Here is a 27,399-nt window from a genome sequence, read left to right as displayed (position 1 = left end):
AATATTCTGGATCAACTAGAGTATCAAGGAGTAATTGAGTCATGTGTGTCGCCGTTGCATAATCCTCTAATTACAGTAGCAAAACCCGATGGGTCGTCCCGCTTAGTTTTAGATTACCGACATCTGAACTCACATTGTCAGACTTGTGCAGTGCAGAATACCCATAGTTCTGCTTTAGACGACAGTCTTGTTCATAATAAATATAAAACTACACTAGACATTTCCAACTGCTTTTTCACACACAATCTATCACCTGAAAGCAGTCAATGGACTGCCTTCACAGCGGGCGGAAAACCAAAAAAAATTACGCGTTTCTCAATGAGCTACAAAAATAGCCCTGGTGTTTTTGCCGCCCGTATTGTCTCTTTGTTAGACAGCATAGACGAAGATACATACTCCTACGTTGATGATATCTATCTTACAGACGACGAGTTATGGCCGCATCTTTGTCGCGTGGATCGCATCATAGTTTTGTTTGCGGACCACGGTTACAACTTTGCAAAATCACACATTGCAGAATGCAAAGTGTTGTTTTTGGGCTACAAGCTCAACAATAAAGGAAGAGGCTTGGCACCTCGCTTCTTGGAAAAATGCACACGTTTGCGTCCTTCGACTACACTAAAAAAATTACAGACTTTGCTGTTTTTCTTTATTTCAGTCGAACTTACATTCCCGATTATGCCCAGCGTATCAAGCCTTTGTATGCTTTGATACAACCTACTTATTTTAAAGCCTTCTGGCTTCCGGAACATTCTACTATACTGCAATCTTTGCAGTCTGATCTTATTGAATCAAAATTCTTGTTGACTCGTGATAACCATACTAACCTGGTGATAGGAATCGACCCAGGCCATGTGGGTTTCACTTACTTGATGTTTAATGAAGGTGACACAGTACCTATTGCTTACAAATCACATTTGTTAACTTCAGCAGAATTGCAGTTTTCCTCTATTGAAAAAGTTTTGACAGCTGTCCAGATGGCGATCCTAAAGGAACGTGCACTGGCACAAGGGAAACAGATTTTGGTTGTAACACCATGTCCCGCTCTTGAAATGGCAACAAAGGCCAGTGCACCAAATCTAAGGCTTTGCACCCATGTTGGATACAATGGGCCACATCGTTGACCTCTCCGGATGTCATGTTTATTTTTGACTCTTCATTGCGTACACAGGAGTTCTTGCAGTATGAATTTGTTCATCCTTCTCATCTCATCGCAAATTCAGCTGGTATTCTCCAACTAGAAACCTTTGTTCTGCTTTTGCATTTCTGATGAATGTAGTCAGGTTCAGGCGGTCCAGAACAGGTGGCAGATCCTTCTCTGCCGTTGCTTCTCGGCTATGGAACAGTCTCCCTTTGGATCTACGTTCGGTCCAAAGTCTTATGGATTTCAGGAAAAAGTTGACAACGTTTTTATTCCCTAGGCTGGAGTCATTTTTCCTTCTGATATTATCTCTCTTTTCCTCCCTTCCTGTGTCACACCTCGGCTGCCCCTATTAACTTCTGGTGGGAACTCTCCTTTTACGCTCGAGGATACCCTTCGGGTGATAGAGCGCTATATAAGCACCTCATTACATTACATTACATCTGTCAATGCGCCCCCTTGAGCAGTACCCCTGTATCAATTACACTGACGGTTCAGCGCAGCCGGCAACCGGGTCGAAGCATTCTTACTCGGCGGCCTGTGCTGTAGTGACAGGTACCATAGTGAACGGGGAGTTCAAGTCCAATGTTGTCCATACACAGACACTCGGATTCTGTATAGCCCAATTAGAGGAGCTGCGCTCTTTGGTACTAGCTCTGGAGTTTTCAGATTCAAATGTGACTACTTTAATTGTAAGCAATTCATATTACTGTGTTCAGTCTTTCAATAACAACTTATTCTTTTGGCCTCAAAATGACTATCGTGATTCTAAAGGCAGCGCAATTAAACATAAAATGCTTTGGATTCGAGTCGCAGGTCTTAAAGACCATCTGCCTCTCACACAGGTAATTCATACTCTTGGTCATCAGCGCGTAGGAGTTCACGCAGTTGACAACAGTTTAGCATGTGAAGCTGCCAAATCAGCAGTAGCCATGTATTCAGTAGCAGCAGTTACAAGATCCATGAATAAGATTGATAATTAAATTTTGGCAGCAATAGCTGCTACAGAGAGGGGTGATAATTATCCGCAGGGTTACCCTTCCAAATACACTTATCATTTAAGTCCTAATAATGTTCCATACGTGAGAATTAACGACGTTGGTGACAGGTTGATTCCCAACGCAGACGTTCACTGATAACAGCCGCACACGAAGGCATGGCTTCGGCGCATGCTGAGGTGTCTGCAACTGTTTCTATCATGCAGCAGCGTTACTGGTGGCGTGACTTATATAAACAAACCCGTAATTATGTACTTTCATGTGACATTTGTTAGCAGATTAAGCCGTCTACGGCAACGCGCCCACCACAAAAACAGCTATGGATTTCTAATAAACCTTTCGGTTGTGTTTATTTAGATCACTGCAGTCCTTTTTCTTCAGATACTGCCTATAAGTTTATCTTAGTTGCAGTTGATTCGTGCACTCGCTTTCTATGAGTTTGGCCACAACGCAGTGCTGACACCTGAACTGTCCTTAGGGATTTGCGTGTCTTTGTGGGAATTTTTGCTTGTGGCACCTTCCATTCGGACCAGGGTTTAGCATTCGCCTCTAAGGCGTACAAGGATAGCATGAGGTCTTTGGGGGTGCAGGTCAAATTTTCGTCTCCATATGTGCCTGAGGGCAATTTGGTTGTGGAGCGAATGAACCGTGACTTAAAACAATCCTTGACAGCTAAGGCCATAGAGACTGGCAGGAACTGGTTGGCCCATTTGCATAGCGTACAGCGTGCACTAAATAATCCTTCTAGGAGATCTCTTGGTGGGCGGACCCCATACGAAATGCTCTTCGGCATGAAAATGTTTGTGCCAGACCTTGATGGTCTAGACATGGCAGCATCAGCCGCATCTTTTGACGTAGATAATCCTTCTGCTGTATTACAGAAACTACAAGAGACCCGTGACAGTCTTGCAAAGGAACATTTACCCTCAACCTCTGATGCTGCGCTGCAGATTCCGGTAGTCTGCTGGCTGCCCAAAATTGAAGACCTGGTCGGAGAGAAGGTGGAGAACAAGAAAGATTTTGGCCCCTCTTATCATGCACCTGTTCCAGTGCTTGAAATGAAGGGTACTCGTACAGTCATTTTACCACCGCTTCCTGGTCGCAAAGACAACAGATACATCTCAGTGGGCAATGTCAAGCTACAACATCTGGCCGATCCTAAATAGCATCATGCCAGCAGTCTCTACAAAAACTGTATCGAGAGTTCCAGGCTTACCCGCTACTAATCACACGCAGGACGACACCACCATTGAGCTTGATTCTGTTAACAATCCTTTGCTACTCCCGCCTGCTTCCACTCATAATGAAGAAACTGAATATGCTTATCCCACTACCATGTCATTACCTGGTTTGTGACCTGAGGCCATTAATAAATCACGTTCTTCCTTTGACTCACATTCCATATCATCAATGGCCCCTTCAAAATTTTCTATTTTTTTGCCTGGTTTAAACAAACTTATTTGGTTCTGCCTTGGACATTTATCTGGTTGGTGCTCTTTGCAATTTTTTTGTTCATGTCCATTGGCTTTGTGACATTTTTTTTCCTTCTAATCAATGGTCACTACCTTCCTGAACGCTTTGCTGTTAAACTGGTAGATGGAACTTTGGCTCCGCACTCTTCTTCTCACATAATGAAACGAGACCAGATTTTTGTCAACATCATTGCCTGGCCAGTTATAGACAGCATAGTTTGGAATGTTGTAGATTTTCAAATACATGGCCCTACAGAGATAATTAATGTGCCAAATGTACTTCATGTTTCAATTGGTGATGTAGTGAAACATAACATACGGCCTGATGATTGGGTCGTACAAGCCGTACAATCCTTGTTTTCAGATTTGAAATACTATGCTGCATTTGATGCTGAAGATTTGTATTTGAATACTGCAAATTATGCGGATTTATTTTGCTATCAGCACTATGGTCATCATTATCTACATAAAGCTAGCATGTTTAGAAATGTTTTAAATTATACACAATGGGAAAATTGCCCGGCTCCTTTGGAAGGCAGCTCTAAATCATTTTTGATAAAATTCACATATTTTACCGACTTTAATAAATCAAACCCCGGGTCATTCTATTTTAAATTAAATGCTTCTTCCAATTCTAAAATAATGCTCACCCACACTGAATTCTTATATTCTAAATCCTTTATTGATAAATTTTCAGTGGGTGGCTATGAACTGTGGAAGTCCACAATTGATCTTAAATAGATTTGGGGTTCTAAATCCTGGCAAGTGCAAGGCACAGAAGCATTACATCGCGTGTGCCTCATCCCATCACAGATTCTATTTTAAATGAATCGATTTACCAAAGTACCTGTTTTGGATTGGCAACTTCTAAACAATTGAATGCCCCTGCTATCCCTGCACTAGCTGCATATCAGACCTGGAGCAATTGTACTAATTATTCCATGGCTGAATTTCAATTACTTTTTAACAATGACACCTTTAATTTCGCTAGTTTGAACTCCCTAGGTTGGTTAGTTTGGCAAACCAGTTCGGATGCTTGCCAACTTCGTTTCCATGACAAGGCTCCTAGTTACACACAGGATAGGCCTGATCCTCGTTTTGCTAACTCCCATTCAGTTACTACATATTCTGTTGGAAAGTTATGTCAAAATTGGTTGCAACACTCAACTCTAGCTTCAGTGAAACAACATTTGTCGTTATTATCAGATGACATTGATTTGACAGATTTTATAAAGGACCTGCTAGTCCAAGATCGAAAAGATTTATTTATGCAACTTACAAGGAAGCTATCTCAAATTGAAGCAGCATCATGTTTAAGGGCAATTGATCAGGCTAATCTTGAAAAAGTGCTTGCTGTTGTTGATAATAGTATTAACACACTTTCTTCCCACATTTACACATTGGACAATATTGTTTCATCTGTTGTTGACATTGTGCAAGAGGGTGTTTCTGTTTTGTATCATGGTCAAAATCAATTGCGTTCAGTTATGCAATTTGCATGGACTCTACAGACTCTTAATATGGGGTAAGTTCCATGGGATTACTTGAACGCCTCATCGTTATTTTTTCCCTTTAACTTGACAACAAAACAGCAGTTTGTGTCCATTAAAGATGCTATGTATTCTCTTTTGCATATTGAAAAGTTAGATCTATTACCATTCTCTGTGGCAGAAACAGACTCAGCTGTCTGGCTCATCAATGGGGTGATACCTCTCCCGTTTTCCTTGTTTAAATTTACCTCATGCATGAAACACTATCCACTAGGCCGCTTCGAACCCTTAGGCAGTGCTTTTCTACACAAAGTTTGGTCATTACCATTCACATACAGATGTGTACGGGATGAAAAAGAAGTATACCTAACTGGGGAATCATGTGATACCTCGATAGGTAAGAACATCCAGTTGCATGGCGCCTGTAACCTTACGGCCCCAAATCTTGCATGTGTTTTAAAAGTTATACCAGTGCCAGCTATTACACCCACTTTCACTCTGCTTGCAAACGGTAGTTATTTGCTTTTAATTAATGAAGAATGCTTTGGCATGCTGGCCGGCATCCCTTACATTGTAACAGTTTCTCAGCGTGTGGTTTACTGTAAAAATGTGCTTTTCCCACCCCCACACAGGAGGCTCGATAACTCGATTTGGCCTTCCATTCCGACCTTGAAGGCGGACTTCAAGAAGTTGAGCAGAATAAGAGCATTGTTAACCCAAAAAAAAGTTTCACTCACATCTGCCCGTGAGACATTCGTCCTTCACGTGGCTAACACCCGTACAGAGGTACAAGCGCTTCTTAATGCTGACCTCCCACTACATTTCGGTGCGTTGATTCACACTATCTTCAATGTCTCTAACACTACAGGCATTGCCCATTTTTCTTAAAGCTGTGGGCTCCGGCCTTGTGACCTCTTTCCAAACTATATTTGGTGTAATACCAGCATTTATCCATTCTATTTTTTCCAGCGTCTTTGGTGGCTTGCCGCTATTACTTGCCTTAGCCTCTGGGATTTTGCTGTTACTTTGCCTACTACGAAATGGATGCACTTCCTGTGGTCCTGCATGGCCAAGACCGACTGCAGATGCTCTGTAGCCGTATGCTTGAATGCTACGGTACTCTGCCCCTGGCCACACTGAGCATGGCTTATGGATTATCTTTTCGCTTTGCCTATTACACTTGCGTGCAACCTGTCTTCAACTGCTTGGATTGCTCCTTTCAATGGGCATTGGATCTTTGCCTCTCCAATACGGCATTTCCTCCACCTAATTTTGAACTGCTAATGAGTCCCTTAGTGGCCCATGAGCAAGAATGTTCCGGTGTTGGAATTATGGCCTGCGCAGCAAAGCTGGGAGTTCAGGCTGAATGGGATATCTGTGCTGCGGCACAGGATTTCCTACAACGGAGTTATATCGAGTATCACGCAAGTTGTCCTTTGATGGTGCTGGAAGTGCCCATTGTTGAGGAACATATATGTTTGTTCACTCTGCTTGATTGGGTGGCATAACTTTTTTCTGATGAAAACAATGACTTCCTCTTGGAGGCCATTGCAACATACTGTTCGCACACCTTACTGGATTGACTCAGCCACATTATCTTTGCTGGAATGATTTTTTTTTTTGTTTACCCCTTTTTGCGCCAAACTATTTTTTTATTATTCTTTCCCCGCAAATCTGATGTATCTTTCATACATATGCTCTTAATTCTTGCTCATACTTTGTTTGAAGGCTGTGTTCTCTTTAAGACCATTGTCCAATGGACTGACCAAGGGGAGGGTGTAATGAGAATATGGACACAACTGTGGACATTGCTAAGTTACCATAAGTTAGTATGGGCTTGGCTGCCATTTTGCCGCTTTTACTCGCTTTACTACATGCCACATTTCTCGTAAACACTTTGCTTGCTCACTTTCACATGAGAACTGTCTGCATTTCACATATTTAGTTGAACACTCTGTTGATCTGCTTTGGTCAGTCTCACATCCCTAGCCATAACATAGAACACAGCTGCAAACCTGGAAATCTGGTGCTTTTAAATATTGCATTGCATGCATGTTAAGACACTTGGAGAAACGCTTTCCAGGATAGAAGAGCTGTGCTCTTACGGTGATGTAAATTCCTGCATCTCAACTCGGAGGTATGGGGTCCCCCTGACAAAGACTGGAGGTCTTCTATAATTATAATAAACTAGCTTCTAGCATGGGGAGGGTGGCAAGGCGCTATAGTCTTGTTTTCACCATCATTATAATATGATTTCCTCTTTTGTTCTATATGGAATTGCGAGAGTTGCACTGTCCCTACTAGGGTGGTGTCCCTCTATGCGCACAGCATTGTGGGGTAACGAAGTTACCAAAATTCGTTTTAGTTAAACCAAAGTTCATTTGTTTATGGTTGAAAAGTTGAAATGCATTATTCCATATGACAAATTATGGCATGTTGAGTCAACAAAGGTACTGATGGATATCCTCTATGCATTTCGGGTAAAAACCCTTCGTCAGGAGGAATCCTGTAAACAGAAACAGGAGAAAAAGTTGCATATCCCCTCATCGGGTTTGTATTCCATTGAAATTATAATGTTAAAAATGCAGAGAATGAGAAAAATATGTTTCCCAGATATCAAGCTCCGAAAAAGTGCACAACGAAACAGTGTTAGAAAGAACTACGCAAACCGTATTGGAAATTACACCCGAGTGACCCGGTGTTTTTTTGAAAATTTACCGCGTGTGACTCAAGAAGCAAAACAAATACAATGATAACAGCGTATTAGTTGACTACGTTAAAAGTTGTGAAAGACGTGTACTAAAGTCAGGTGAAATCGTCAAACCGGTGTGTGCGAATAAGAGCGTGTCAAAGAATAGAACCTCATACCAAGAATCGGTACAGGGCATGAAAGTTACCTCAGTTCACCCGTTCATGTGAGCATATCCAAAGTGCTCTGGTCCAAAGAACCATTGTTGAGCATGTGGCCGGGTTAAGAGTGTGTTTGGTAAACAGAGAAAGGAGACTCTGATGTTGGCGGCCATCTTAGAATGGTCAAAAAGCACTTGAATAATGATTCGAAAAAAATGACTCGGGACGAGTCAAGTTGGTGGAAAGTAACCAAGGTAAAATGAGAATAAAGAACAGTGTGTGGAAGGGTGAAGATAATAAAGTTTTTTTTAAAAACGTAAAAAACGTAGAGAAAATATGGGTGAAAGATAGGTGTAAGAAACAATTTAAATGTAAAAACGTGGAAAACGATAAACAATTTAGAAATAATAATACAGATAAATGTAAACTTTAGGGCATTCTGACAGACATCAATACAAAGTTAAATAAAGCAACCCAGTTCGAGACGATCATTCAGTCCAAGGGGTACCATGGAGTTCATTTTATAAATCCAAAAAGTCTCTCTTTGGATCAGAAATTTTCTGTTGTCACATCCTTCTCTTAGCGGGACTGTTTCACACACTAAGAAACGTAATTGACTGACGTTGTGTTTATGTTCGTTGAAATGTACAGCTACTGTCGAGTTCAGGTTGTTGTTACGGATATTACTTTTGTGTTCGTTTAATCGAGTTTTCATTTTCCTTTCAGTTTTGCCAATGTAAGGCAGGCCGCATGGGCACTTCAGCATGTAAACAACGTTTTTGGAATCACAGGTTGCAGATACGAAAAGTTTTATATTGTATCCTTTGGTTGGATGTTGTATGTTCGTGCCTGTGATGATGTTGTTGCAATTCCCACAATTATAACAAGGTCTGGTACCCTTGTATTCAGAAAAAGGCTGTGAGGAGCTAGTTGATTTCAATACCTCCATGAAGTTTTTACTCCTTTCATAGGCGAACAGAGGTTGCTGCGAAAAGATGTGATTGAAGTCAGATTCCATTTGTAGTAGGGGCCAATGTTTGAGAATGGATTTCCTGATGTTATAACTTTCTGTTGAGAATTTTGTAACCATAACCATTCTCGTGGCTGTATCTGAGGCTGTAGGTTGTTTATCCAACAACGTTCCCCTTTCTTTGTGAGATGATTTGACGATGGCTGTTGACAGTATTTGTGATGGATAACCTCGTTTAGCAAAGCGTTGTTCCATTTCCAAAGTTTGTTGAGTTAGTTGTTGTGGTTCAGAAATGATTCTCTTTATCCTGAGAAATTGGGAAAAAGGTAAGTGTCGTTTCAGAGAAGGTTGATGAAAACTCGAATAGTGAAGTAAATTGTTTCTGTCAGTGTCTTTCCTGAAGAGTGTGGTTTGAATGTGATGATCCACAATGTAGATGTGAACATCTAAAAAATTAATGTCCGTTTGACTGATGGTGGAAGTGAACTTGAGTCGGTCATTGATGGTGTTGAGATTCGTGATCGCTTCAGACAATGTGGTTTTTGAACCTCTCCAAATTAAAAAAATATCATCGATGTAACGGACAAACAATAACAAATGATTCTCCCATGGTGTGGTATGCAAGATATGATCCAACATTGCTGATTTGTTTGATCTTATGCATATTGCTGCTAGTATTGGCTAGTTTACTGCATTATACGTTAGTTAAAATATACATTTTAAACTATTCCTTGACTGTATTTACTCATGTTGTGGACAAGTACGAGAGTTTGAACGAAAGAGTGTTCTTGTTCCCACGTATCCTGAGAGGGACGGTGTAGCCTGTTCTAGGATGTCTAATCATTGGTAGCTTCGCTGTAGCACGGAGAACGAATGAGACACTATAGCTAGTCGGATTGGGGTTCTGGGTACCGAGGTGGGTATTTTGGTACACCACTACACACTGAGGTCCTGGTTTCCTGCGCATAGTTCTGTATATTTGCAGAATCCCTGCAACAGTTCTAGGTGACAGCAGATCAATATGTGAATGAGACATATATTACGCGGCTGAGGGGTGCTGGGCTTTTGCTCCCCTTGCTCTGTATGGCTTATAAAAGTTATGCAGGACAGGTAAAGCAGTCTTTTCTAGACGTAATAAGTAATTCAAGAAAATTTGCATGATTTGATTTTCCAAAGTGGGAGTCGCTGCTGCGCACATTTAGAAAGCAGGTTGTCATGAATTACCACCGAGCCCAAAGGACATTAGGCCTGTTTTTAAAAATATAGAATTGAATTATAGATGGGTAAAAGTGAATTATGGGAATGTTTTTCACCAAGCGGTTTTGCGTGACATCAAATAGACAACAAGAGTGAAGCTCGAGTTGTCTATGATGTCACTCGGAGGCCCTAGGTGAAAAACATTCCATTAATTCACTTTTTAACTATCTATAATTCTATGTTATGTTTGGCCTCCTAAAATCATATGCCCCTGCCTTCAACTACTATACAAGAGCAGATGATAATGGGGTAGCTAAACATAACATGCCCTCTCCTTCGTGATGCAAATATGAAAAATACATATTTTACATGCTATCCCTAACCAAAAGCCACTACCTTTTCGGCCTTCCTTCCCCCTCTTGAAGCTGTGCTTTCGGCTTTCATTCAAAGCAGACAAGCAGATATGCACTGACAGTCTCTCAGAGAGCCCCCGTCAGCCTGGCCTGGAAGGCCTTTATGACATCATATCAGTTGATAACCAGTTTTGTTATCAATTGTGTTGATGTTATAGCAAGGAGTTATGACTTTCTGAAACTGAAATAAACGATCGAGGATATTTATGAGAGCATACATAACAAACAGATAAATCACATGGCACACTCAAATTTACGATTGGCTAGCTAAGTCTTAAACAAATGAGGAAAAGGCAAAGGTCTTGATTTAGATCTTGATGGGACCCCCGTCATCCCTCCATGGTGGAGTTTACAAGTAGTCTGTGAAGCTGACGGATTCACGCCTGCCCTAGTAAGATGTGAGCTGGCTGATCCTCCATCTGAGGGTATAGAGTGTTTTCTGTCACTTAAGTGGCTCACCTCTGTTGATGCGTCAGACTTCTCTATAGCATTTCTCTACCACCATCAGGGTGGCGGGATTGCCCCAAGCCTTTTTAGATTTCTCAGTTGCACTGCCATTGTACTAGTGGCAAATTCCTGACGGAGGGATTCCATCGTGGGACTCGTTCAACATTATAGTATTCATATGGCTTTTGGATGGATGCTAGCATCACACACCTGATGTGGTTTGGCTAATTATTTTCACCTGCATACCACACTATAAAACACACTTCATTTCAGATCATGATCCTCTGCCATTCCACATCAGCATAACATTGTTCATTAGCACTTTTTCAGTAAAGTCAGAGTTTTTTTGCTTTCTCTGTTTATTGTTCATTTATTCTTTTCTTCAGTTTTTTAGTGTGGTTTTTTAAATTTCTTCATGTTTATTATTTGATAATGGCAGGGAGGAGAAATCCCTGTTTTACTGAGGAAGAATTGTCAGTCATGGTGGATTAAGTCATTATAGTAGAGCCACAATTGTTTGAAGCCCAAGTACAAAATACAAGTATAGCTCAGAAAAGCAAATGCGGGCCAAAATAGTTGACAAGTGAATGCTGTAGCAAGGAACCTGGGCACATAAGAGAAAATTAGGAAGATGTGGCATGACCTGTGGAGGGAGGTGAATTCCCTGGCATACAAGCATCACCTGCAGGCCCAGAGGACTAGAGGTGTTTAACCCAGCCCCCCTTACAACTATATCCCTGGGAGGAAAAGGTCTTGTAGATCGTATATCCTGAGGCTGGACAGGAATCCCTGGTGGGGTGGAGACTGGTAATTTAGTTGTTGCTAATGTGTTTTGCACCTATTTTAAACATATAAATCAATACATATATATATATTTTGGTTTTATTCGTAGCAGTATTGTTGTTGTTTCTCTTGTTCTACTAATTGTTAATATGTTTTGTCAATGTTTGTTTTTCCCTCATGTTTTCTTTTTCTTTTTATCTTGTTAATTGTTTGAATGTATTTTTTTATATTTAAGATTACAGGTTTCAATCTCCATTAAATTTCATATAATGTTATGTTGCTTGTAAGTTTTTTTTCACCTTATAACATACTTAAAATATGTGTTTTATATTGTAAATATCTGTTTATTTTTACCGCATATTTTTACTAGGTGTCTTTAACTTTAAATTTTGCAGATACTGTCAATGTTTAATTGAAAGACTACAAATACAATGATACCTGATACCTTTTTTTGTTTAATTATGCAATATTATTTTGGTCATTCTCTCTTTCATATTTTCACATATTTTTAAGCGTTAATGTATTTATCAATCTCTATTTCGTGCTATGTTTTGAAATGTTTTTTGTTTAATTTTGTATGTTGTCATTTTCTTGTTATGTTATTGAATTGTTATTTGTTTCACAAATCAAAGTTTGTTGTATAAAATGTTTTAATGTATGTTATTTTGTATGTTGAATATAAGTTTTTGTAAATAAGTGCTCTTTGCAATGTATATATGATGACTAATGCTATTTATCCTTTTAAGTTGTTTGATTTTCAAAACTATACCCTGATAGGCCTTGGAATGGTTTATTTAATAGTTCTCCTCTCTACTCTGTTGAGTTGAATGTTTGGTATATTTTATGTATATTTTCAAATTCTTTTTTTTCTATTTCAAAACATCATTTTACATGCTTTTTGGAAGTAGTTTTGTGTGTAATTTAAACAGTTTTTTTCTAATTTATTCTAATACTACTGAAAGGTATAATAATTATATTACTTTTCTTGTTCCTTTTAGGTTGCTTCACTTTTTTTTGCTTCAAACTCATTTATTGTATAATCCAGACTTGAAAAAAAGAAACTTTTTGCCGTTTATTATAGGTCCCACACCCAGAGTAGGTGGACAACCATCTGCCACTTATTCTGATGATACCTCCACTCCAGACCAGAAACAAGCCTTCAATTAGGAATCCACTCATGTAAGTCCGGATGAACAGGAGCAGGTTTGTCCATCTTGTCTGCCTGGGCAGACAACTCCAATGAGTCTCACTCAGCCCACACCTTCACCTCCCACCCCAGTTGTTACCATATCTCATCCTCTAGGTAACTCCACTTCTTGTGCCAAAAGAACATCACACCAATGTTGTGCCCCTAGTCCTGGCTATCTGTTTATCCAACACCACCTCCTCCAGCAAGAGACGCAAGCGACGCAGAACCTAATTTCCTTCAGTGACTAGCATTCACTCTGTGGAGTGACGTAGAAGCTTAGGTCCCTGACTCTAAACTGGATGAACTGACAGAGCGGACTAGGCTTAAAAAAAAATCTGAGAATGTAAGCCATACCCTTCAGGACAATTCATAACAGATAGAGTTCTTGAAACTCATGAATAACAGTTAATGGAGGATATAGAGAGGATTGAGATATATTAAAAGACTTCGAGATGGATATAAAGAGAGTTCACAGAGATCCTTATAGGCATAGTGACAAATGTACAATTCCACAAAACATTTTGACTAATTTTCTTACCTATTCCACAAAGGAGTTAGTTTTCTGAAGGCCCTGAAAGATGCCCCATTAAAGAACGACAACTTCATGTGTCAGGTCTGCTTGGATATTGGCAGGATTACAGCATGCTGACAGTGGGATCTGGGACATAAAATGGGTGTGTTGAACAAACTAGAGGCAAAAGAACAGTTGAAATGTCCGGCCCCCTGAAAAGGTCTGTGGATGAATGAAACGCATAACATAAAGGAAATGTGTGAGCAGGATGAACTGATTAAGAAAATAAAGCTAAGCCGTAAGTATTTGATAGTCAGCAAGTGTAGTGATGTTTTATGTATGTTTCTTTAAACTTTTTGAAGAAGCTGAAATTATTTGTTGTTAAGTTCTAGTTCTTGATTCATAGCAATATAAGGCACTGGAAAACTGTGCTATGTGTAAATGGCATTTCCTCCTCTGGGTATCTCAACAGACAAGAAGATGATGCCTTTCGAGGTAGGGAGGTTTCTTTAGGGAGGGCACAAGTAGGAGGGAGTATAGGGGTATAAAGAAAAAAAATTACACATTGGCACATGACATCCCTAAAGGGAAATTTGGATTAGTAATATATTTCACCCAGATGCAGGGTACCATTGACTGCTTTTTGTGGAATAAGGTTAAGGGGGGCAGATCTTTAGGCAGTATAGGTATATGGCTTGAGGTAATCACTTGAAGTCAGGAAAAGGCAGACTTTATCAGGTTCATTTTTATAGCAGTTTAACGCACAGGTAATTATTCTTCAGGAAACACATATAGATCGGGCTGAATGTAGGGCCAATTTAAAAAATGCCAGTGGATACAAGACATTGTCAGCTCAGATCAGATTGGAGGCACAAAAGGGTTAGCTATCATTGCTAAGCTGAATTCTGATACTAAGCTCATAGTGTATAGAACAGATAGTTTAGGCACATGGATCATGGCCATTTTCGAGACGGGCAGTGGAAAAGGATATGTGCTGGACACTACAGCCTAAACTGTGAAGATCCTTTATATTTAACTACACTGAAAGGAAATCTGCTAGAATTCTCTGATTTAATTCTTATAGAAGGAGATGTTAATATTTATTTAGATAAGGATTTAGATACAACTTAAAAGAGTAGTAATGCATCTATCCAGGATCTGGATTGCTGGGTATCTAGCACATGAGGTTGGCCCCCAACAGGGTTTTACCTTCTATAGCAAAACATATGAGCACCTTTCCCATATCGACTATTTTTCGGTGGATAATCACATGATCTGTATGATTATGGCTGTAGAACTCAAACCAGCGACATTATCGCATAATTCAGTAAGTGCAATAACTTTAGAATTTCCTGGTTCATGGAGGGAGGCTAGGTGGGCGTTAGATAAAACTCTATTAAATAAGGAGAATTACACTAGCCATTTTATAAAAGAAGAAAAAAGTATTTTTGTATATAAAGGTTGGTTCGGCCAGCAGTTATATATAGCCTGCGAATTATATTAAGATTAGAGCGGCTATTATTAAGATCTTGTATGAGTAAAACAGTATATTATGTGCAGAATAAGATAAACTGCAGACTAAAATAGTTAGGAAAGGAAAGGAACTTCGGTAATCATCAATAGTTCCCCCCACAGTACCCCCCTCCCCAACAGAGATATGACTTGGGAAAAGCCCAATTTAGACTAGGATATAAATGCAGATTCAGGAGAAATGTAAAACTAGCACACTGCAGCACTATGAATATGGGGAGAAAAGTGGGGCAATACTGGCCTGGAAAACTAAATCTGAACAAACTAGGAATTTTATCAGCCAGGTGATTGAGCCACAGATGGGAGAGATGGTCCAATTGCAGCTGGGGATAGAGGAAGGGATGCTAAACCATTTGAGTTGAATTTATACAAAGGATTTACAACCAGAATTATTGGAGATCAGTTGGTGGTTAGCAGGAAAGAACCTACTGATGTTTGATAAACATGATGCCCTAGTGTTGGAAAGTGAAATCACAGAATTTGAGATATTAGAACAGGTGGAAAGGTTAACAATGGAAATGCAGCAGGACTTGTTGGTATTCCTGTAGAGTTTTATAAGAAAACATCAACATCCTTAGTCCTGGTACGGAAAGATCTTTTTAATTATCTATATTTACAGGGAGGTGAAATTCCTTCATCTTGGTCTCAAGCAACAATGGTTATGATCTTGAAGCGCAGGAAAGATCCTAGAAACTCAAATTCTTACAGACCCATCTCTCTCTGGGATTGTGATTATAAGGTTTTTGTTGACACTCTAGCAAGCAGGCTTGCAAAGGTGATGGGGACTGTGAATTATCCAGACAAGAAATGGTCTATTCCAGGGAGGCAACTGATCAAATTAACCCATCTTTTGATTGAGGCTACTGAATAGGGGTAAACCCATGAAAACCTGTCGACAATTGTAACTGTTGATGCTGCTAAGGCATTCGATTGAGTAAACTGGATATATCTATGGGAAACTTTAAGATCTTTTGGGCTTAGCAAAAAGATGATAAATACCATTCAATCTTTTTATAGGGCACCTATGGCTAGGGCATTAAGAAACGAACAACTGACTAGACCCTTCCCTATAGCCAGCGATACTAGACAGGGTTGTCCTTTGTCCCCTCTTCTGTTTGATTTTTACATCGAGCCTTTTGCTCATTCTGTTCGGCAAGATGCTAGGATTCTGACATTTGATGTACTGTGCTTAACAATTAAGATATCACTCTGCACAGATGATGTCATCCTGTGCACAGCTAATCCTGAATATTTGATTGCTAAGCTTGAGGTACACACAGAGCAGTTTGGGAGCTACTTCAATAAGGACAAAACAGAGGTTATGTCATGGATAGTTGGGGGAGAAGCTCAGGATATTTAAGGGTTAAAAAGGTACTTAGGAATTCTAGACCCACTAAATATTGACCAACTTCCAAATATTACTCTGAATAAGGTCAGTGGGGAAATTGAAGTCCTTTTAAGAAGATGGGAAAACCTTCCATTAAGCATCTATGGCAGAAAAAAATCTGATCAAGATGAGGATCTTTCCAAAGATGAAGTTTCTGTTTAATACAATCCCTTTAACATCCTCAGTGCTCAAATTAAGAGTAAGTAGTTTTATGGGTGTCCAAAGGTATTCAGCTGTCTTGAAAGAAAATCAAGAGGAAGCAGAGGAAGGAGGTCTCGCCCTTCCCGACCTTTAAGTGTATTATCAATCCTTTCAATTTAAAAACAGCAGGATGCTGGCTGTGATGTCAGACTGATCATACATTGGGTGAGTATATGCATCTATGTTGGAAAGCCATGGAAAGACAAATTTCTATTTAAGTTTGGGGACACAAAGGTTTTAAAAAAAAGTGAGGCTTAAGGTCCTAGTAGTGGCATCAACATTAAGGTATCATTTGCAGAAAGTTTTTGATATGCATTAGTGTGCAGCACTAGCCCCAACATGGGATTCCCCTGGAACACCCACATGTCTGATGGACAAGCTCAGTAATACTCTCAGACAAGCAGGCTATAGCACCTGGGGAGACTATAGAAATAAAAAGGAATTGGCTGACTGGAAAGATATAGATGTAGCAACATCAGGAAAAAATTCAAGTTTCATAGACTTTCAACTTAGCTCATGGTGGACGGTGCAAAAATGGACAGACAAGCATGGCTGGGAGCAGGATGACATTTTAATGAATACGTTTCAACTGCAGAAGGAGGTTACGTTTGGGTACTGAGAAATCATCAAAGCTGGGTAAAACACATCTGACTGAACTATTCCGAGTGTGGAGTCCAGCTCTATCAGAGCTCGCAATGGAAGAGCTTTGGCAAGTATCCCTAAGTCGGCTTTATTCCACTGTAAAGTTTGCTCCCCTAAAGCACATTTTTTTAACTCTCCATAGGGAATACTGGATGCCCTGGAGACTAGCAAGTTCACAAAGGCAGAACCAAGCTGTAATTACCCTGATGCTGACGATATGCAATTGTTTGTTGTGTGTCCGGGGTTGTAAGCATACTGGCGAGCCGAAAGTAATACTCTTAGTGAAATAATGAATCAAACGATCAAGGTAAACCTCACTTTCATCTTAATGGGGATTGATCCACTTATTATTAAGTGGCTGAGGAAGCCTCAGCAAAGACTAGTGTTTTATCTAATAGTGCCATCAAAGAGAGAAACCTGTAGGAAATGGGTCTCTATTGATTCCACCGCTGTCCACAGATTAGACTAAATCAGCGAATTATGTGAGCAAAATGGATCTTGCATGAGGCCCGAAGAGTCTAGATTTGGTATGGAACGATTTCTGGTTATGGCAATCTGACCGAAGATTATACCTAAAGGTTGTGGTGTGTAAGGTCACTCCTCAACTGACCGTATCTATGTAGTCAGGTGACTGTTTAAAATGTAACTAGGTGACATGACGTCCATACAAAGTGAGAGAAAGTTGCAGATGTTCCACATATTTTGACATAATTTCAAGCACATTGAAATTGGCTGGTAACCATGCTGATAGCAAAGAAACTTCAATATTTACCTGGCCCCTGACTAAATAAGAAACATTTGGTACTATCTGGATAAATTCCATGTAAATAGCAAATACATTTTACTATTTTCCTGGATACTGGCGAACCAACATCCTGCCTGTTTCTCCAGTGTCTACCCACTTTATGCCCTGTATGCTTGTTCTGTTTACCCTCAAACTACTTGCTTACCTCCTACATGCCTTTTTGCCCACAAGTATGTTGGTTTTCTTTCCAGTCTTCCCATTCCTGCCCTGAGTTTATCACTTTGCCATCCGCCTGCCTGCTTCCTTGAGTCTGCACCAACTCCCCCAAGTCTGCCCAATTTGCCTTCAGCCTGCCTGCTTTATCACTTCTGTACTTGCTTCCTCCTATTTTACTTATTGTCCTGTCAACTCTGCCCACTTTTCTTCAAGCTTATAGCTTTCCTCAAGGCTACATGATCTTCCCCTAAGTTGACCCACTTTCACCCGAGTCTACTTGTTCTCCACCTGAATTTACCTGGTTTTCCCACAGCCAATCTGATTTTCCTGTTTGTCTCTGCTTATCTCAAATCTGGTAATTTTCACCCTGTCTACCCTTCCGATCAGTCTGCCCGCTTCCTTCTAAGCATGTCTGCAAGCGTTCCCCCAGTTTTACCAGATTTATCCCCCAAGTAGTCCCAAGTTGCCATCAGTCTGCTTACTTTTTCATTCCTAGTCTACATACTTACCATAGAGAATGTCTGTTCTTACCAGTCTTCTCTTTGTCCCTCAGCCTGTCCTCGTTGTCTTCTATTGTACCTATTCAAGCCCTGAATCTGGTCGCTTCCCCATCAGCCTGTCCAAGGGTCTCCCCATTCTGCTGTTCTCCTTCTGAATATGCCAGTTTTCCGCAGTCCCATCCCTGTCATGTTTCCTTCCCCTGAAACTGCTGTTTTCCTCCAGACTGTCAGTTTTCCCATTGAGCCTGCTCACTTTTTTCTCAGACTGGCTGCTGTCCCCATTTGTTACAGTTTACCTCTCAAGTCTGTCAGTTTTTACAATTAACCCCCTTCTGTCCTCTTTCTCTTAAGCCTACCTGCTCTCTTTTGTCTGCTCTTACTGATTTGATTTGATTTAAACATTTATATAGCACGCAACTGCCCGAAGGTGTCTAGGCGCTCACACCTGGTAGAGAGTAAAACATTCCCATGCAAACTAGGGGATGAAGATTAATTTATGAAAAGCCAAGTTTTTAAGGCTTTTCTAAAGGCCAGAATTGTTGGAGTGTTCTTTATATCCCCGAGAAGCATGTTCCAAGTTTTAACAGTCCCTAACATGAAACTTCTTCCGCCCCAGCAAGCTCTCTTCCCTGTGGGAGTTTGTAGAAGATTGCAATGAGCAGACCTCAGATTTCTCGTTGGTATGTACCATTTCAGTTGCTTTTTCAGATGGTCAGAGCCCAAACCATGGAGTGCCTTAAAAGCTAGACATTGGGCTTTGAATATAATTCTCTTGTCCACAGGGAGCCAATGCAGGGTCCTCAATTTATGCGAGATGGGCTGGAATTTCGGGATATCCAGCAGCAGTCTGGCAGCTGCATTTTGAAGCCGTTGCAACTTTTGAAGGTGGTGCTTTTGGATCCCTACATACAACACATTTCCGTAGTCCAATTGGAACAATGCCAGTGCTGTCACCAAGGTTTTCACTAACTCCGAAAGAATGAAAGGGCAGATTTTTCTAATCATCTTTAGGTTGAAAAAAATTGAGGAAGTCAGGGAACTGATCTGATTTTTAAAGGTCATTTTATCATCAAAGAAAACACCTACATTTTTAGCCTTATTCACCGGGGTTGGGGTATCTCCCAGGCTGGTCGGCCACCATCTGGGTGTCCAGAAAGAAGTATCTGACCCAAATAGGAGGACCTCAGTCCTTCCACCATTCAGTTTCGGACAATTCAGACTCATCCACTGATATACCAGAGTCATACCAAGATTAAAACGATCTGCTGTCTCTTCAATGTTGCTGGATAATGACACCACAAGTTGGGTGTCATCAGCATAGGAGACCACTGAGAAACCACATTGCCTGATGATTTTGGCCAAAGGGGAGACATATAGGTTAAACAGCCTAGGGCTGAGGGCCGAGCCCTGTGGCACCCCACAAGGGAGCGAGAACTGTTCTGAGGCAAAGGCCCCTGTTTCAACTGATTAGACTCTATCAGAAAGGAAGGAGGTCAACAGTTTAAGAGCCAATCCTCTGATTCCTACTTCTGAGATTCTGAGAGTCTATTGATTAAAATGGTGTGGTTCACCATATCGAAGGCCACCAACAGATCTAATAATATCAGTGCAGCTCTCCGCCCAACATCCAAAATAGATCTCAGTTCTTCAGTGGATATAATATAATCAAGGCTGTTTCTGTACTATGCCCCTCCTGGAAACCATATTGCGATGGATCCAAAAGGTCCGCGGATGAAATAAAGTTTGAGAGTTTAATATTTAGTATTTTCTCCAATACATTTACCGGGGAGGGTAGCCTTGAGATGGGTCTATAGCTGCTAGGCTCAGCCGGGTCAAGATCAGGTTTCTTCAGGAGCGGCAAGATTGATGCTGTTTTCCACGCAGCAGGGAAAGTGGCTGAACCAATGATCTCGTTAAACATGACCCATAGTTGCTCACTGACAACTTCAGGGGGATCACTGACGAAATATCGAGAAGAAGAATATCAAATTGCCAAAATAGCGAAGGAAAAATATAGAATGCCAAAATATCGAAGCCCTATCTCCAAACAGGTAAGTACAAAAATATAGAATCCAAAATATCGTTGTAAAAAATATAGTTAGTCACAATATCGAATTATTTTAAATGTCTTAAAATTAATGTAAAATTAATGAAATAAAACATATATTTAACTGAAACATACTTAAAAATACTTAAATTACTTTAAAATTAATAAATAATTAATTTAAGTAAAACAATAAATAATAATACATATATATTAACGTAATATTAATTACAAAAATGCAATATTTTTTGCGTGGGATAGCGGGCGGGTAAAATTTATTATTACCACTCCAGTAAGTGCAATAGTAGGGAAAAATTGGATAGCGGAAGGGTAAAAATTACTATTCCCACTCCAGAGAGTGCAACAGTAGGGAAAGCGTTGGATATTGGGAGGGTAAAAATTTGTATTCCCACTCCAGACAGTGCAATAATAGGGAATGCATTGGATAGCGTAGGGGTAAAAAATAATATTCACACTCCAGAGAGTGCAACAGTAGGGAAAGCGTTGGATAGCGGGAGGGTAAAATTTACTATTCCCACTCCAGTGAGTTAAACAGTAGGGAAAGCTTTGGATAGCGTAGGGGTAAAAATTACTATTCCCACTTCAGAGAGTGCAACAGTAGGGAAAGCTTTGGATAGCGTGAGGGAAAAATTTACTATCCCCACTCCAGTGAGTGCAACAGTAGGGAAAACGTCAGATGGCGTAGGGGTAAAAATTACTATTCCCACTCCAAAGAGTGCAACAGTAGGGAAAGCGTTGGATAGCGTAGGGGTAAAAATTACTATTCCCACTCCAAAGAGTGCAACAGTAGGGAAAGCGTTGGATAGCGTATGGGTAAAAATTACTATTCCCACTCCAGTGAGTGCAACTGTAGGGTAAGCGTTGGATAGCGTAGGGGTAAAAATTACTATTCCCACTCCAAAGAGTGCAACAGTAGGGACAGCGTTGGATAGCGGGAGGGTAAAAATTACTATTCCCACTCCAAAGAGTGCAACAGTAGGGAAAGAGTTGGATAGCGTAGGGGTAAAAATTACTATTCCCACTCCAAAGAGTGCAACAGTAGGGAAAGCGTTGGATAGCGTAGGGGTAAAAATTACTATTCCCACTCCAGAGAGTGCAACAGTAGGGAAAGCGTTGGATAGCGGGAGGGTAAAATTTACTATTCCCACTCCAGTGAGTGCAACTCTAGGGTAAGCGTTGGATACCGTAGGTGTAAAAATTATTATTCCCACTCCAGTGAGTGCAATAGTAGGGAAAGCGTTGGATAGCGTAGGGGTAAAAATTACTATTCCCACTCCAGTGAGTGCAAAAGTAGGGAAAATAATCATTTAATATTTTACTAAAAATAAATAAATTATTAATACCAAATAAAAATATTAAAATTATTTACCAAGCACACAATATTTAATAATTAATGTATTATAAATACCAATGTTTTTTATTATTATTAATAACCTATTAATAATTAATTAACAACCAATTAATTTTCAATACCAAACATTAATAATTACAATTAATAATTAATTAAGAATAAATTAATTAGCAATATACAAACATTATTTCAATAATTAATTATTTACAATTAAATTAATTCCCACCATATTCTCCTATAAACCCACAACCCGCTACAAATAATAAATTAATACAATTAACATAATTATCAATTAAACAATTAATACTAATTAATTACCAATTAATACAAATTATTTACCAATTAATAATGAATCAACAACCAATTAATTTTCAATACCAATTAATAATTACCTAATAACAATTAAATTACTTCCCACCCTATTCCCCTATAAACCCACAACCCGCTACAGAAGTAAAACGCAAAATTAAATAAAAAATAATTAATAATTCCTAAAAATTATTATTTAATGTACTATAATTAAATTACTTCCCACCCTAATCCCCTATAAACCCACAACCCGCTACGGAATTAAATTACACAAAAATTAAATAACATAAAATTCATTACTTTAAAAATATTCAAACATACATTCGAAAATTTGTACATACTTTTAACACATATACTAACACTTAAAACCCTATAAAAAAATTTATATTTTTAACAACTATATTATGACTGTCGATATTACTTACTTCTATATTATTTAAATCGATATTTTATTTCTTACCTGATTTTCGATATTCTTCACCACTATATTTTGGCAATTCGATATTCTGTCCATTCTATATTGAAAACTCTATATTCTGTCCTGTCGATATTTTGAATTCGATATTATGTCTGTTTACCCTTCAGGGACCAGGTGCAATATTTTTGGTGGACAGGGATCTAGCGGGCCCCAGATTTAGAGGTCTTGACCACCTGGACGATCTCTATGGAAGGTATGGAAAAACAAGTCAGCCGGAGAGATGGGGAGGGTAACATGCCCACTGAGGGCTTCCCAATCAAGGTATTACCATATCTACTCAGATCTTTATACAATGCCTCCACTTTGCCCCTAACAAATTGGGCCAATAGATTGCAGAACTCGGCGCTGCTCTCCATCCTCAGAGGCTCTGGGAGTTTAGCTAAGCTTCTCACTGTTGAAAACAGTTCCTTCGAGGAGTTCTTTGCCTGTTGTATTTTTGATGTAAAATATTCCTTACTCCTAGTCTATCCATGTCCCTCCCTATCCAATCACTTTCCCACTAGTCCCTCCACTGTTCCCACAGACTGTCTGTTCTTTCCAAGTCTCTTCACTCTCCAAGACAGTCTCTCTTCCCTTTGCAGCAGTTTCTGTACTCTCTCCCAAACTGTCTACTCATCCTCTTAGTCTCTCCACTGTCCCGAGGATCTATGTCTAGTCTTTTTGCTCCCCCCAATGTACTCACACTTTCTTAGGCTGTCTAACATCCATCCTAATCTCTTCCCACCCTCCTCCAAACTGTCCACTGTCCATGTTCCCAACATCTTTTTAATCCCAGCTTGGCTGCTCTCCCTCTAAGTATCTCTACTCTCATACCACTCTGCTCTTCCTACCAGCATCCTCTGTCCACTGTACCTCCTAGTCTGTTCACTCTCTACATAATCCTCTCCACACCTCTCAAGTCTATTTGCTATCCAAGCCAATTTGTATGCTCTCCTTCTAATATCTCTGCTCTGCCGCAGCCTCTCTGCTTTGCTTCTCAGTCTCACCACTCTCCCAAAGTTACTCTGCTCTTCTTCCTAGTCCCTCTAGTTCTTGCAATGTGCCTCACTGCCCCTATATTGTCCGTAGGCGTGCCACATTTCTCAGGGAAAAATGCTGGTCATCTGTTCACATTTTAAGATCGTGTAAAGGCCCAGACATGATTCTGAAGTAGAATTTTACATTAAAGGATCTGTATTCATTTTTCAGATGGCCTTTTGCTCACTATTTAATTTAATTATTTGTCAGTGGTCATTAATGAAGCCCTAGAACACATATTAAAGAGTTTTTCTCTTATATTTGCTATTTAAATTACCTACTGAGTGGAAACAATACCCTGAATGTGAGATTTTTCTAATTGTTGTCCTGGCGCGGACAATAAAACACCCTTATGCCTGTGTAAAACTGGCAATGTGGCAATCCTAATTGTCTGTCCTTCCTCCCAATCTCTTCCCATTTATCTTCATTCTCCTCTAGCCACACTCCCTCCATGTCTCCCCTCTCGCTCCATCTTCCTACTCACTCTTGTAGTCTGTACTAATGAAGCCGTAGAACTCATATTAAAGAGTGTTTGTCTTATATTTGCTATTTAAATTATGTACTGAGTGGAAACAATACCCTGAATGTGAGATTTTCCTAATTGTTGTCCTGGCGCGGACAATAAAACACCCTTATGCCTGTGTAAAACTGGCAATGTGGCAATCCTAATTGTCTGTCCTTTCTCCCAATCTCTTCCCATTTATCTTCATTCTCCTCTAGCCACACTCCCTCCATTTCTCTCCTCTCGCTCCATCTTCCTACTCACTCTTGTAGTCTGTACGTTCTTCCTTCAGTTTCTCTACACTCCATATGTCTTCACTCTCCCTCCTTCTCAGTTCGCTCATTCTACCAGTTTCTATTCTTTACTTCAGTCTCTGTGCAAGTCTGTCTGCTCTCCTCATTAGTTTATGCACTCTGTCCAGTCTCTCGGCATGCAACATAGACTATCAGACCTCCCTTCCAGTCTCTCTGCTACCCCCATTTATTTACTGTACACACCATTCTTCCTGCTCTCCACAGTCTATTCCCTTTCCCCAGTCTACCCTTTCTCTCTCCCAATCTCTCCTCTCTCCTTTCATCTCTCTGTTCTCCCAGACTATCAGTCCCCACTCCCTATCTTGCCACTCTCTTGTCCCTCTTCTCCCCCTCTGAGTATGTCCATTCTCCCCACCAGACTGCTCCTACCCAGTCTGCATATGATCCCTGGAAATCTCTGTATTCTCCATGCCAGCCTCTTTCTGCCCCTCAGTGTTTTCACTCTCTCCCAGATTGTCTGTTCTCTTTTGGATTCTTACCATTCTCTGACTTTCTGATCTCTCTCTGGTGTATCTTCTTTCATCACCAGTATGTCTGCCCTGTCCCCAAACCTGCCCATCCCACCTCTTATTGGCTCCTCTTCTACTAGTCTCTCCACTATCTCCTTCAATGTGATCACTCTCCCCAGTCTCCTTCCTCTTACTGCCAAACTGTCCACCATCCCTCAGCCTGTCGATGCTTTCCAACTGTCTCTCCTCACTCCCAATCTCTCTGCTCTCCATCCAATACTTCTCACTCTCTGTTCCAGCCTGTTTATTGTCCCAGTCAATTTTCTCGCTTTTCCGGTCTGTCCATTCTCCCTGTCTGTCTGTCTGCTCATCCTCCTAATATATTTATTCACCACATATCTCTGCAGTTCTTCCCAGGTTGCCCTCTTCCCCTTATAGTCTGCCAATCTGCTTCCCAGTTTATTTGCGCTTCCCATTTGTCCCCCCAACTATCTGCTCCATCTCCCAGTCTTTCCACGCTCTCCGTTCTGCCTCCCAGTTTATCTAATCTCAGTCCCAGTTTCTCTGCTCTCCCCAACTCTTCACTCTTCCTACCTGCGTGATTTCACCTACTGTAAGTCTGCCCTCTCTTGCTCTGCTTGCCCACTTTCTCCATAGTCTCTGAATCCTCTCCTCTAGTTTCATTACTTTCCCTCAGTTTCTCTGCTCTCCTCAGAATGTCCCTCTCTCCCAGTCTCTCTGCTATCCCTATTTCTCTACTTTCCCTTCCATTCTGTTCTTTCTCCCCCCAATCTGTCTTTCTTTCCTCACAGTGTGTCTGCTCACCATCATCTCTTCCTTTACTTCCTTACTCTACTTCTCATTCTGACTGCTTTTACCCTTGTTGTGTCTGCTTTCTCCAGCCTGCCCTTTTGGCTTGTCCATAAATATCTGTCCACTCTCCTTATCAATCTAATGTCCCTACCAGTCTCCCCACTTTCCTGCTTTGCACCAAGATTCCCCACTATCCTTATCACACTTCTGCCCCCCTAAACTAAGTGCTATCACTCTCAATCCCTTCACTCTCTGCAGTCTGTTCTTCCTTCCCAGTCTGCCCACGGTGTCCTCAAGCCGGCACTCTTCCACTTCAGCTTGCCAACTCTCCCGCAGGTCTCACTGCTTTCTCCGCCAGTCTATCTGCTTTCTGTTAGTCTGTCCACATTCCCCAGTTTTCTTTGCTGCTGTCGCTGGACTCTCCACTGTCCTGTTCTCTCCTATCCCCTGCCTCGCTGATATCCCATCTATTCTTTTGCCAATTACTGGTGGGGTATTTGTGCAACACTCAGACCAGTTAAACAGTGAAAACACCACACAAGTAGAACCTCACACCAGGTTAGAACTATAGAGCAATGTGTTAATGAATAAACAAAACCAAAATGACAAACATCCAATGAGTAAAACTGGAGATATTGAATTTTAAAGTTTTAAGTCAAAATAGTGGCAAAAAGCACAAAGTGCCAACAAGGGATATCTGGTTATGCCAGACAGCTACAAAGTCACAAATTCGGCTGACTCAATGGTGCGTGTTAAGTATACAGGGACCCAGTTAGGACAGCTGAAAAAAGTACCTTAAATCCTGGTTGTGTAGCATTGCGTGGATCTGAGGCGAAGAAGCATCCTGCAGCTGAGGCGATGCATCAGTTATGAGATGCGTCATGGCTGTGGTGTGAGGTCCTGTTGCAACAACGTCAAGCATCCTGTCAACAGGGCATGCAATGCGAAGTCCGGGTGTCAAGGATGTGGCTAGCACCTGGTAATGGATCGATTCTGAAGAGCTGAGAGGCTGTAATGTGGAGTCCAGCGTCGTAGTTGACCTGCCGTCGGCGAGAGTTGGAAGGACCTGGGTAGGATATGCACTGCACTGTTGGCGTTGCATTGGTACCGAAGACTGCTTGGGTGATGCTGGCCTTCTGCACTGGAGCCAATCCATGCAGCAGCTGCAATGCGTTGGTTCTGCCCGAGGATTCACTGCTCAGCTGTGGAAATGCGTTGCTTCAGCTAGAGGATGCACTGCTCAGCAGAGGGGATGGGTCAGTAAGCACCTTGGGCCCACTTCCAAGGGCCCAGTACTGGACAGGCGCAACCCCCTACCCATAATTTTAGAATATGGCCCTCTCTCCTATAATTAGACTTTGGCACCGGGGATGGGGTCCCTGAGTTCCCAGGGTGGCAACACACATTTCCCCTAAGAAA

The sequence above is a fragment of the Triturus cristatus genome, chromosome 11 (genome assembly GCF_964204655.1).
Source record: "Triturus cristatus chromosome 11, aTriCri1.1, whole genome shotgun sequence".
Taxonomy (NCBI): domain Eukaryota; kingdom Metazoa; phylum Chordata; class Amphibia; order Caudata; family Salamandridae; genus Triturus; species Triturus cristatus.
Note: the sequence above shows the minus strand (reverse complement) of the source record.